Below are 12,125 nucleotides of genomic sequence, written 5' to 3'. Positions count from 1 at the left end.
AAAGCCCTTTAAGACCTCAGCCAAGATTGCTGATAAATGATGGAAAGTGGCTTGGTGAACACTTCTGCCAGCCCCCTCAGTATCATTGGGTAGATCCCATCTGGCCCTACAGACTTACGCGTCTAGATTTGGTAACTAACCAAATGTAAGCTTAGAAAGATGACTTAAAACGTGCAGCCACTCCTCTGTGAGGTAAGGACACTGAATTCTGGAGGGTTTCCTTGGATGGCATCCTGATCCAAGGCGAGAGTCTCCAATTGAGAGCCACTGCTCCAAGGAACGCTGCCTCAAAGGGGTCTCCCAGCAGATGCCAGTTACAACCCAAGTGAAACCAGGGCTTGTGGTCCGATACGGTCAGGTCAGCCCCATTGGTTAAGGTGGTCTCCTAGGCGTGCTCGTTACCTGGAGACCCCAGCAGCCACGGCGTGGGCTTGGCTAGAATTTTCAAGGGCTTTCTAGGCACACTCACAGAGAGTTGGTTAAAACAAATTCATTTATTTTCATTACAATAAAAATTATATTGTTATTTACAATGTATCAAATAAGGGGCCCACAGGGCCCATCAGTTCTTTCCAGTGGGATGGCTGGTCCCATCCCCTTATACGTGCTAACAGCACTCTCAGCTGCAATGGCATCTTCAGCTGGACCAGGGCAGACTCCCCAAACTCCCGTCACGCTCAGCTCCTCTCGAGCAGCGTCATCTCCACGCCTCGTTTGTCCACATCTGCGGCGCAGACTCCCCAGGCAGTCTCTGCGATCAGCCTGGCCCGGTGTGTGAAACTGTCACCCGGGCCCCGTCCGTCTGAGAGGAAAGCAGGTCCTCAGGGTCACGGGCATGGCTGGAGAAGCCTGGGGCCACCAGCACGTGGGCGCAGAGCTGCAGACCTGGGACGTGCAAATTGTCCTGCTGGGTGGCGTCGCCCTCGGTCTGAAAAGCTGCACCTCGACAGCAGCGCAGCTCTCCGGCCGCGCTGTGCTGCTGGTGAAGGCGGCCTCTGCCTACTCCAGGCTCAGGTAGGACACTGAGCTGCCTTGCTGCACTGCAAAGGTCACCTCAGTGCAGATGTTCATCTTGGAGGGGCTTGTCAGCTGGAACCTGCAGGAGTGGGAGGAGGGCAGCACCATGAGCTGGCAGTCGTGCGACTGAGGAAAAAGCAGCCAGGCTGATCTCACCAGCCCTTGGGCCCAGCAGGCGATCTTCTCCACGTCTAAGTAGGAGCACGTGCAGAGGGTACGCAGGAGGTACGAGCTCTGATCCGTCGGCAGCTTGTCCTCGGGATGGTGGAGAAAGCACAAACTGTCCCCCAGCAGCTGCTCCCTCCAGCACATGCACTCCAGCCCCACACGCACGCTGCAGCGCCTTGCTGGCAGCTGCCCCGAGGTGGCCGGCTCCAGGCTGAAAGAGTGCCCGGGGGGTGGCCGCAGGAACACCAGCAGGCGCTAGGAGATGCTGTCCTCATGGATGCGCCAGGTTTCATAGCTGTCATCCATCCCAACAGCTGGCTGCATCTGCGGCATCAAAGTCCTCTTGGAAACCACTTGGCACGTTCCAAGGAGGTCGCCCACCAGCTTCTTCAGCACCCTGCACATCTCAGGCAGGCCCTGCACTGGCGATGCACAAGCCAAAGACTTGACACCACTGAGGTCTTCCTCCTCATCTTCCTCCTTCTCCTCCGCCTCCTCGCTGCTGGAGCTGTCCTGCTCACTGCAGCTGACAGAGGCAAAGTTCACTTCCCTGGCCAGCCAGCAGATCTCAGTGAGCAGGACCATGGCTCCTGCCGTGGTCAAAAGCAGCCGGTGCTGCAACACAGACCGGAGGAGCCAGTCTTCCCACGTGCAGTTGCTCTGCTCCATCTCCTCCAGCAGCTGAGTTATCTCCTCACGCAGATACTCCTCACGCTGCTGCATCTGCTGGGCCGTGGCCACGTCTTTCTGATGATGGCTCTTCAGCCCATGCTGGATGGCCAGCACAATCACAAGGAGGCCAAGTCCGGCAGCCATGGCCTGGAGGAGGCAGGAGAAAAAGGGGCTCAGCAGGGCTGGGTGGCAGGGAGCACGGGTCCGGGGCAGTGGGGCAGGAGCTGCCTGGAGCTGGGGGCCCGTAGGAGAGGTGGGAGGGAACAAGGGCAGGCTTTGCAAGCACTGTAGGGATGGGAGCCACAGGCTCTTCCCACACAGCATTTGGGCACTGCTGGCAACAGGCTTGAAGGGGCCGCGGGCCCTGGCTGGAGCCAGCATGGGGCCCGTCCTGCCCAAGCCGCCCTGATGACCAGCCCCTGGCTGGGCTGTGCCCCGTGAAAGGGCAAGGGACACCAGAGCGGAGCCTCCTGGGGCCCCATTGCTGACACACAACAGCGTCCTGACACATCCACAGGGCTTCTCTGGGCACTGCCACCACAGGGAGACCCAAGCACCTCTGTCCCCAGCCCCGAGGGTGGTGCCGTGCCCTGCCCTGAGGGGCTCGCCTCTCCCTCGGGGTTAGAAACCCCCTGGCCCCTCCTCTGTGCTGTCACAGCCACCACAACAGCATCACCCAGACGGCAGCCCCCAGCCTTTGTCCCCACCGCCCAGCTCAGTGGCTCCTGGCCATCACACCCAGTACAAACCCATCCGGCAGCAGGGAGCTCACAGGGACTCTCTTGACAAAGCAGGCAGACGGCCCCCATTGGTTAAGGTGCTGTTGTAGTTTAGCCCTGGTCAGGACCAGACTACGCCTTCTCTCTCTCACTCCCCCCCACCCTCCAAGAGAATAGGCAGAGATAATATGAGAAAAAAGGCTCCAGGTTTCAGATAAGGACAGGGAGAAATTCTTAAAGTTACCCTTACGGGCAAAAGAGACTCGACTCGGGGAAAACTATTCACTGATTGCTAAAAAACAGCAGGACGATGAGACCGAGAACAAGATAACCTGCCTCCAACCCTCCCTCTTCCCGGGCTTCACATTATCTCTACCACCTTCCCCCGCCCCCGGAGCAGCACAGGGGGGAAGAGGGAATTGGGGTTACGGTCAGTTCATCAGGCGTTGTTATATGCCACTGCTTCATCGTCGGGGGAAGAACTCCTCACATTCCTCTCCTGCTCCAGCGTGGGGCCCCTCCCACGGGCCACAGTCCTTCGTGAAACTGCTCCGGCATGGGTCCTCTCTTCCACGGGGTGCACTCCCTCCAGAACGGCTGCCCCAGCGGGCCCTCCATGGGCTGCAGCCTCATTCAGGCATCCACCTGCCCCAACGTGGGGTCCTTCACGGGCTGCAGGTAGATCTCTGCTCCTCCATGGACCTCCATGGGCTGCAGGGGGACAGCCTGCTCCACCATGGGCTGCACCAATGTGGGCTGCAGGGGGAACCTCTGCCAGGAGCCGCATTACTCCTGCCCCTCCTTCTTCACTGACCTTGCCGGCTGCAGCCGTTCCTCTCACCACAAAAATTCTTCACCACAGGCAGGCAGAAGCCTCTCAGCATCTCTTCACGTCTCATCTCCTCTCCACTTCTTGCAGCCGGGCCGGGCTGAGTCGGGCCCACACAGCCGCCCGGCGGGAGACCAGAGGCTGAGGCCTGCAAGGCCCACAAGGCTCGCGCTTCCCCGTCTCTGCCCCTGCTCAGCATCTTCACATCTTCTCTCCTATTTTTTTTTCTGGTTTCCCCTTCTTAAATACATTAGCACAGAGGCATTATCACGCAACATTCTGCTACCAGGTGGCTCGGCCTCAGCCAGCAGCGGGTCCGCCCTAGGCCCGGCCGAGTCCACTGAACAAAGGGGAACCACTTCTAGAGCAGCTTGTTCCAGAAGCTGCCACCTTAGCCCCCCCTCACTAAATAAAACCAGAACAAGCTGTTTCTTTCCATCTGTACTATTGGTGTCTTTGGTACACAGTCAACCTCACCTACTTGGCAAAGTTAAGTTGCTTTTTTCCTAATCATTGAATCCAAGTGTGTTTGCTCGAAGAGAATCTGCAGTACATCATTTTGTAAAAAAAAAAATTATTCAGTGGGCAGATATTGTTGGATACCTGGAGTACCAGGGGCACTTAGTGAACAATCGAGACCGAATGGAATTGTTATGTTTGTGAGCAGCAGGCCTCAAGGACATCACTGAACCTGCTTGTGAGAAAGTACTGAAGCCACCTGTGAGAAAGTAAACGAAGCAACCTTGAGAAGAAGGAAAACAGCTGGCATACGTGACTGGGGGCTGAACGTGAAGCAGGGTGCAGGTGGAGAGAGCCGTGCGCGTGAACATAGAGACTTAACGAATCATATTTTAGCTAGGAGCGCGTGCTCTCAGTTATCTTCTATATAAGACATGTAACCACGTGAAATAAAGGAGAACGATCATACTCATATTGAGATCGCGTCGTTACTCCGGGTCCGTCCCCCACTCCGACAAGATATCTCATAGATGAACCCGTGGCATTCATTGTCATGCATAGGATTGCGCTGAGTTCCATCTTAGCTTTATGACCGTCCAGCTGGTCACGCAGCAGTTGCTTCAAACCCTGTTCATAGAAGCAGCACAGGTTTCTGGACAGAGCATTCTTAGCTAGACGACCTCAGGAGAAAAAGTGACCTTCTTCTGTGAATCAATCTCACCTTTACACTGCAGAAAAATTAACGTTTTAAGTGCTTTATATTTGTCAACTGGTGAGAAACTATATAAGATTCTGGTACACTTGTTTTATTTTACCTTTTAAGCAGCTCTTAATTACTCTTTCTCACATTAGATGCAAAAGCATTTAGAATTGATCTAAACCTGTTCCTACTTCAGCTACTCTGTTTCAATTTTTCCCAGTGACAGAGGCTAAGGGGATGAAAAATGCGACTGTGAGGCTCTCTGGAGCAGAGAATAGGGCTGGGACTGAGATGTTGAACTTGTCTAGGAATAGTCCTGTGTCTCTGTAGGTTCTATGGCATATTGCAGCAGCCTCAAACTGCTGGCCCAGAAGGGCCTGAGTTTCCTGGAAACTCTTTTTCTTACCTGCCAGTACCCTCTGGACACCCAGCAAGCCGCAGATGTCTGTAAATGGACACCTGGAGTGAACCCTCTCTCTTCACTCTGTTTGAAGAGCATCTGTCAAAGTGAAGAGTGAGTCTCTTAGGAAGCTTTGGGGCTGCTCTGCAATAGCTATCTGCAGGCATACTCTTACCTTCTGGAAAGCATTGGGAAACTCCAAGTAGCTTGTTTCTCACTGCAAATTTCTAAAACACCAGCTTTGCAATAACATGAGATTCCAAGACTTTCTGGGGACTTTTTTTTTTTTTTTAAATGGAATCGGTGGTGTTCTGTAAACTGATGGATACGGTTGCCCCACAATATATTAGGAGACATAAATATAACTAGAATGCACAAAGCAGTAGTGAAATAACTGTGAATGGAAACTCACATCAATCATTAAGTTTATCTAATAAGAATCATAGAATTATAGAATCATTCAGGTTGGAAAAGCCCTTTAAGACCTCAGCCAAGATTGCTGATAAATGATGGAAAGTGGCTTGGTGAACACTTCTGCCAGCCCCCTCAGTATCATTGGGTAGATCCCATCTGGCCCTACAGACTTACGCGTCTAGATTTGGTAACTAACCAAATGTAAGCTTAGAACGATGACTTAAAACGTGCAGCCACTCCTCTGTGAGGTAAGGACACTGAATTCTGGAGGGTTTCCTTGGATGGCATCCTGATCCAAGGGCAGAGTCTCCAATTGAGAGCCGCTGCTTCAAGGAACGCTGCCTCAAAGGGGTCTCCCAGCAGACGCCAGTTACAACCCAAGGGAAACCAGGGCTTGTGGTCCGATACGGTCAGGTCAGCCCCATTGGTTAACGTGGTCTCCTAGGCGTGCTCGTTACCTGGAGACCCCAGCAGCCACGGCGTGGGCTTGGCTAGAACTTTCAAGGGCTTTCCAGGCACACTCACAGAGAGTTGGTTAAAACAAATTCATTTATTTTCATTACAATAAAAATTATATTGTTATTTACAATGTATCAAATAAGGGGCCCACAGGACCATCAGTTCTTTCCAGTGGGATGGCTGGTCCCATCCCCTTATACGTGCTAACAGCACTCTCAGCTGCAATGGCATCTTCAGCTGGACCAGGGCAGACTCCCCAAACTCCCGTTACGCTCAGCTCCTCTCGAGCAGCGTCATCTCCACGCCTCGTTTGTCCACATCTGCGGCGCAGACTGCCCAGGCAGTCTCTGCGATCAGCCTGGCCCAGTGTGCGAAACTGTCGCCTTGGCCCCGTCCGTCTGAGAGGAAAGCAGGTCCTCAGGGTCACGGGCATGGCTGGAGAAGCCTGGGGCCACCAGCACGTGGGCGCAGAGCTGCAGACCTGGGACGTGCAAATTGTCCTGCTGGGTGGCGTCGCCCTCGGTCTGAAAAGCTGCACCTCGACAGCAGCGCAGCTCTCCGGCCGCGCTGTGCTGCTGGTGAAGGCGGCCTCTGCCTACTCCAGGCTCAGGTAGGACACTGAGCTGCCTTGCTGCACTGCAAAGGTCATCTCAGTGCAGATGTTCATCTTGGAGGGGCTTGTCAGCTGGAACCTGCAGGAGTGGGAGGAGGGCAGCACCATGAGCTGGCAGTCGTGCGACTGAGGAAAAAGCAGCCAGGCTGATCTCACCAGCCCTTGGGCCCAGCAGGCGATCTTCTCCACGTCTAAGTAGGAGCACGTGCAGAGGGTACGCAGGAGGTACGAGCTCTGATCCGTCCGCAGCTTGTCCTCGGGATGGTGGAGAAAGCACAAACTGTCCCCCAGCAGCTGCTCCCTCCAGCACATGCACTCCAGCCCCACACGCACGCTGCAGCGCCTTGCTGCCAGCTGCCCCGTGGTGGCCGGCTCCAGGCTGAAAGAGTGCCCGGGGGGTGGCCGCAGGAACACCAGCAGGCGCTAGGAGATGCTGTCCTCCTGGATGCGCCAGGTTTCACAGCTGTCGTCCATCCCAACAGCTGCCTGCATCTGCGGCATCAAAGTCCTCTTGGAAACCCCTTGGCACATTCCGAGGAAGTCGCCCACCAGCTTCTTCAGCACCTTGCATGTCTCAGGCAGGCGCTGCTCTGCCGATTCACAAGCCAAAGACTTGACACCACTGAGGTCTTCTTCGTCCTGCTCAACTTCCTCCTTCTCCTCCACCTCCTCGCTGCTGGAGCTGTCCTGCTCACTGCAGCTGACAGAGGCAAAGTTCACTTCCCTGGCCAGCCAGCAGATCTCAGCGAGCAGGACCATGGCTCCTGCCGTGGTCAAAAGCAGCCGGTGCTGCAACACAGACCGGAGGAGCCAGTCTTCCCACGTGCAGTTGCTCTGCTCCATCTCCTCCAGCAGCTGAATCATCTTCTCACGCAGATACTCCTCACGCTGCTGCATCTGCTGGGCTGTGGCCACGTCTTTCTGATGATGGGTCTTCAGCCCATGCTGGGTGGCCAGCACAATCACAAGGAGGCCAAGTCCGGCAGCCATGGCCTGGAGGAGGCGGTGACGTGCGGAAAACGGACTCCACAATCTATAAGATTGTAAAGTGGGTATGTTTATTCAGCGCCGGGCAGCACGCGGTGGGGGGGGTAGTCCCGCCAAAACCGTGCGCGGCTGACGAGGCAACTCACTTTGAATTTATACAACCCAGTGTTACATACACATGAAGTTTTAAAACACGCCTATACATATGTATGAGCTATCCCGGCTTTGTATTAAAATTAGTCCCAATGAGTCATTTGGTCGCTTTTAGCTGGTTCTTGAAGGAGGCTCCCCAGTTCTTATCAGGAACTGTCCTTGTGAGGAAGTGCAGGACTTCTGCTTCAGGGCACAAAGCAAGGCCCCTCAGTTCTTATCATGGACTGTCCTTGTGAGGAAGGCAAGACTTCCCCTCCCCTTAGGTAGTTTTCACAATAGCTAATTAGCAAAGCAGAGGATCATTTGTGTTAGCATGCACAGCAATAATTGAACAATGCCATCTCTACTAAGGTTTTTTTAACACCTTCTCTCAGCAGGAGAAAAAGGGGCTCAGCAGGGCTGGGTGGCAGGGAGCACGGGACCGGGGCAGTGGGGCAGGAGCTGCCTGGAGCTGGGGGCCCGTAGGAGAGGTGGGAGGGAACAAGGGCAGGGTTTGCAAGCACTGCAGGGATGGGAGCCACAGGCTCTTCCCAGACGGCGTTTGGGCACTGCTGGCAACAGGCTTGAAGGGGCCGCGGGCCCTGGCTGGAGCCAGCATGGGGCCCGTCCTGCCCAAGCCGCCCTGATGACCAGCCCCTGGCTGGGCTGTGCCCCGAGAAAGGGCAAGGGACACCACAGGCCCCATCCCCGCCACACAACAGCGTCCTGACGCATCCCCAGAGCCTCTCTGGGCACTGCCACCGCAGGGAGACCCGAGCACCTCTGTCCCCAGTCCCGAGGGTGGTGCCGTGCCCTGCCCTGAGTGGCTCGCCTCTCCCTCGGGGTTAGAAACCCCCTGGCCCCTCCTCTGTGCTCTCACAGCCACCAGAACAGCATCACCCAGACGGCAGGCCCCAGCCTTTGACCCAACCGCCCAGCTCAGTGGCTCCTGGCCATCACACCCAGTACAAACCCATCCGGCAGCAGGGAGCTCACAGGGACTCTCTTGACTAAGCAGGCAGACGGCCCCCATTGGTTAAGGTGCTGTCGTAGTTTAGCCCTGGTCAGGACCAGACTACGCCTTCTCTCTCTCACTCCCCCCCACACTCCAAGAGAATAGGCAGAGATAATATGAGAAAAAAAGTCTCCAGGTTTCAGATAAGGACAGGGAGAAATGCTTAAATTTACCGTTGACGTGCGGAAAACGGACTCCACAATCTGTAAGATTGTAAAGTAGGTATGTTTATTCAGCGCTGGGCAGCACAGGGGGGTAGTCCCACCAAAACCGTGCGCGCCTTACGTGGCAACTCACTTTAGATTTATACAACCAAATGTTACATACACATAAAGTTTCACAATACGCCTATACATATGCATGACCTATCCCCGCTTCGTATTAAAATTAGTCCCAAGGGGTCATTTTCATAAACTCCTCCTGTCTGGGCTTGCGCAGTGCCTCCTGGTGGTGGTCGTCGGGGGTCGTGGGGATGAAGGCAGGTGACTCCTCTTCGTCACCGCTAGTAACCTTTTGTTCTTGCGCAAACTCAGTTATCCCTTGGCTTTCATTCAAGCTGCAGGGTCGGTTTTAGCTGGTTCTTGAAGCGACCCCCCTAGTCCTTACCGGGAACTGTCTTTCGTGGAGAATTGCAAGACTTTCTGCTTCAAATAGTTTGCACAATGGTTAGCAAATTATTAAGGAAGTAGTTAACAAAACATTAAGCACTATTTATCAACTTGATTCCTTAGGATGCACAGCAATAATTAATCAATGCCATATCTATTAAGATTTCTTTAACTCCTTCTCTCACCGTTAGGGGCAAAACAGACTCGACTAGGGGAAAACTATTCACTGATTGCTAAAAAACAGCAGGACAATGAGACCGAGAACAAGATAACCTGCCCCCACCCCTCCTTCTTCTCGGGCTTCACATTATCTCTACCACCTTCCCCCGCCTTCCAAGCGGCACAGGGGGGAACAGGGAATGGGGGTTACGGTCAGTTCATCAGGCGTTGTTATACGCCGCTGCTTCATCGTCAGGGGAAAAACTCCTCACATTCCTCCCCTGTGTGGGGTCCAACCCACGGGCCACAGTCCTTCATGAAACTGCTCCGGCACGGGTTCTCTCTTCCACGGGGTGCACTCCCTCCAGAACGGCTGCCCCAGCGGGCCCCCCACGGGCCACAGCCTCCTTCAGGCCTCCACCTGCCCCAACGTGGGGTCCTCCACGGGCTGCAGGTGGATCTCTGCTCCTCCGTGGAGCTCCATGGGCTGCAGGGGGACAACCTGCCTCACCACGGGCTGCACCAACTTGGGCTGCAGGGGAACCTCTGCCAGGAGCCGCATTACTCCTGCCCCTCCTTCTTCACTGACCTTGCCGGCTGCAGCCGTTCCTCTCACCACAAAAATTCTTCACAACAGGCAGGCGGACGCCTCTCAGCATTGCTTCTAGTCTCACTTCCTCTCCACTTCTTGCAGCCGGGCCGGGCTGAGTCTTGCTTCATCGTCGGGGAACAACTCCTCACATTCCTCCCCTGCTCCAGTGTGGGGTCCCACCTACGGGCCACATTACGGTGGGGTCTTTTACAGGCCGCCTGGCCAGGAAGACAGAGCAGACGAGGCGCTCTATAGCCAGATAGGTGCAGCCTCACGGTCACAGGCCCTGGTCCTCATGGTGGACTTCAACCACCCTGACATCTGTTGGAGAGACAGCACGGCACGGCAGGGCACAGGCAGTCCAGGAGGTTCCTGGAATGCATGGATGATAACTTCCTCCTGCAGGTGATAGAGGAGCTGACAAGGAGGGGTGCCATGCTCGACCTTGTGCTCACCAACAGGGAGGGACTGGTGGGGGATGTGAAACTAAAGGACAGCCTTGGCTGCAGCGACCATGAGATGGTGGAGTTCAAGATCCACGGGGCAGCAAGGAAACTACACGGCAAGCTCTCTGCCCTAGACTTCAAGAGGGCAGACTTCGGCCTCTTCAGGGACCTGATGGGCTAAGTGCCATGGGAGGCGGCCCTGGAGGGAAGAGGGGCTCAGGAAAGTTGGTCTATATTCAAGGAGCACCTCCTCCAAGCTCAGCAGAGGTGCATCCCAATGAAAAACAAGTCGGGCAAAAAGGCCAGGAGGCCGGCGTGACTGAGCAAGGAGCTCCTGGACCAACTGAAAGTAAAAACGGAGGCCTATAGAGGGTGGAAATGGAGACAGGTAGCCTGGGAGGACTACAAAGAGGCTGTGCGAGTCGCCAGGGATAAGGTAAGGAAGGTCAAAGCCCTGGCAGAACTGAATCTGGCCAGGGATATAAAATGCAACAAGAAGAGCTTTTATAGGTACGTAGGGGACAAAAGAAAGTCCAGGGAAAATGTAGGCCCCCTCCAGAAGGGAACTGGTGTCCTGGTTACCCAGGACATGGAGAAGGCTGAGGTACTCAATGACTTTTTTGCCTCAGTCTTCACCGACAAGAGTTCTTGTCCCACCACCCAAGCTGTAGAAGGTGCAAGCAGGGACTGCGAGGATGAAGAACCGCCCATTGTACTCAAAGAGCAGGTTTGGGATCATCTGAGGAACCTAAAGGTGCACAAGTCCATGGGACCTGATGAGATCCATCCGCGGGTCCTGAGGGAACTGGCAGATGAAGTTGCCAAGCCACTGGCTATCGTATTTGAGAAGTCGTGGCAGTCTGGTGAGGTCCCCGATGACTGGAAGAGAGGGAACATAACCCCCATTTTTAAAAAGGGGAATAAAGAAGACCCGGGTAACCACAGGCCGGTCAGCCTCATCTCTGTGCCTGGCAAGGTCATGGAGCAGATCCTCCTGGAAACCATGCTAAGGCACATGGAGAGCAAGGAGGTGGTTGGTGACAGCCAACATGGCTGTCAGGGCAGATCGTGCTTGACCAATCTGGTGGCCTTCTATGACGGGGTGACGGCATCTGTGGACAAGGGACGAGCAACAGACATCATCTACCTGGACTTGTGCAAAGCTTTTGACACTGTCCCACACGACATCCTTCTCTCTAAACTAGAGACATGGGTTTGATGGACGGACCACTCGGTGGATAAGGAGTTGGCTGGATGGCCGCACTCAGAGAGTGGTGATCAACGGCTCAATGTCCATGTGGAGACCAGTCACGAGTGGCATCCATCAGGGGTCCGTGTTGGGCCCGGCCCTGTTCAACATCTTTGTTGGCGACATGGACAGTGGGGTAGAGTGCACCCTCAGCAAGTTTGCCGATGACACCAAGTTGTGTGGTGCCGTCGACACGCTGGAAGGGAGGGATGCCATCCAGAGGGACCTTGACAGGCTGGAGAGGTGGGCCTATGCCAACCTCATGAAGTTCAACCAGGCCAAGTGCAAGGTCCTGCACCTGGGTCATGGCAATCCCAGGCACAAATACAGGCTGGGCGGGGAATGGATTGAGAGCAGCCCTGAGGAGAAGGACTTGGGAGTGCTGGTGGACAAGAAGCTCAACATGAGCAGGCAATGCACCCTTGCGGCCCAGAAGGCCAACCGCATCCTGGGCTGCATCAAGAGAAGCGTGGCCAGCAGGTTGAGG

At 55.0% G+C, this 12,125-nt stretch overlaps 1 pseudogene; it reads right to left on the bottom strand.

The window, feature by feature from the left end:
* Window positions 1-999: 999 nt before the first annotated feature.
* LOC147600890 (inositol 1,4,5-trisphosphate receptor-interacting protein-like 1) lies at window positions 1,000-3,044 on the bottom strand (annotated as a pseudogene).
* Between the last annotated feature and the right edge of the window lie 9,081 nt (window positions 3,045-12,125).

The sequence above is a fragment of the Chlamydotis macqueenii genome, chromosome 4, assembly GCF_036417535.1.
Source record: "Chlamydotis macqueenii isolate bChlMac1 chromosome 4, bChlMac1.mat, whole genome shotgun sequence".
NCBI classification, from domain to species: Eukaryota; Metazoa; Chordata; class Aves; order Otidiformes; family Otididae; genus Chlamydotis; species Chlamydotis macqueenii.
This window is presented reverse-complemented; position numbering and strand designations above follow the sequence as displayed.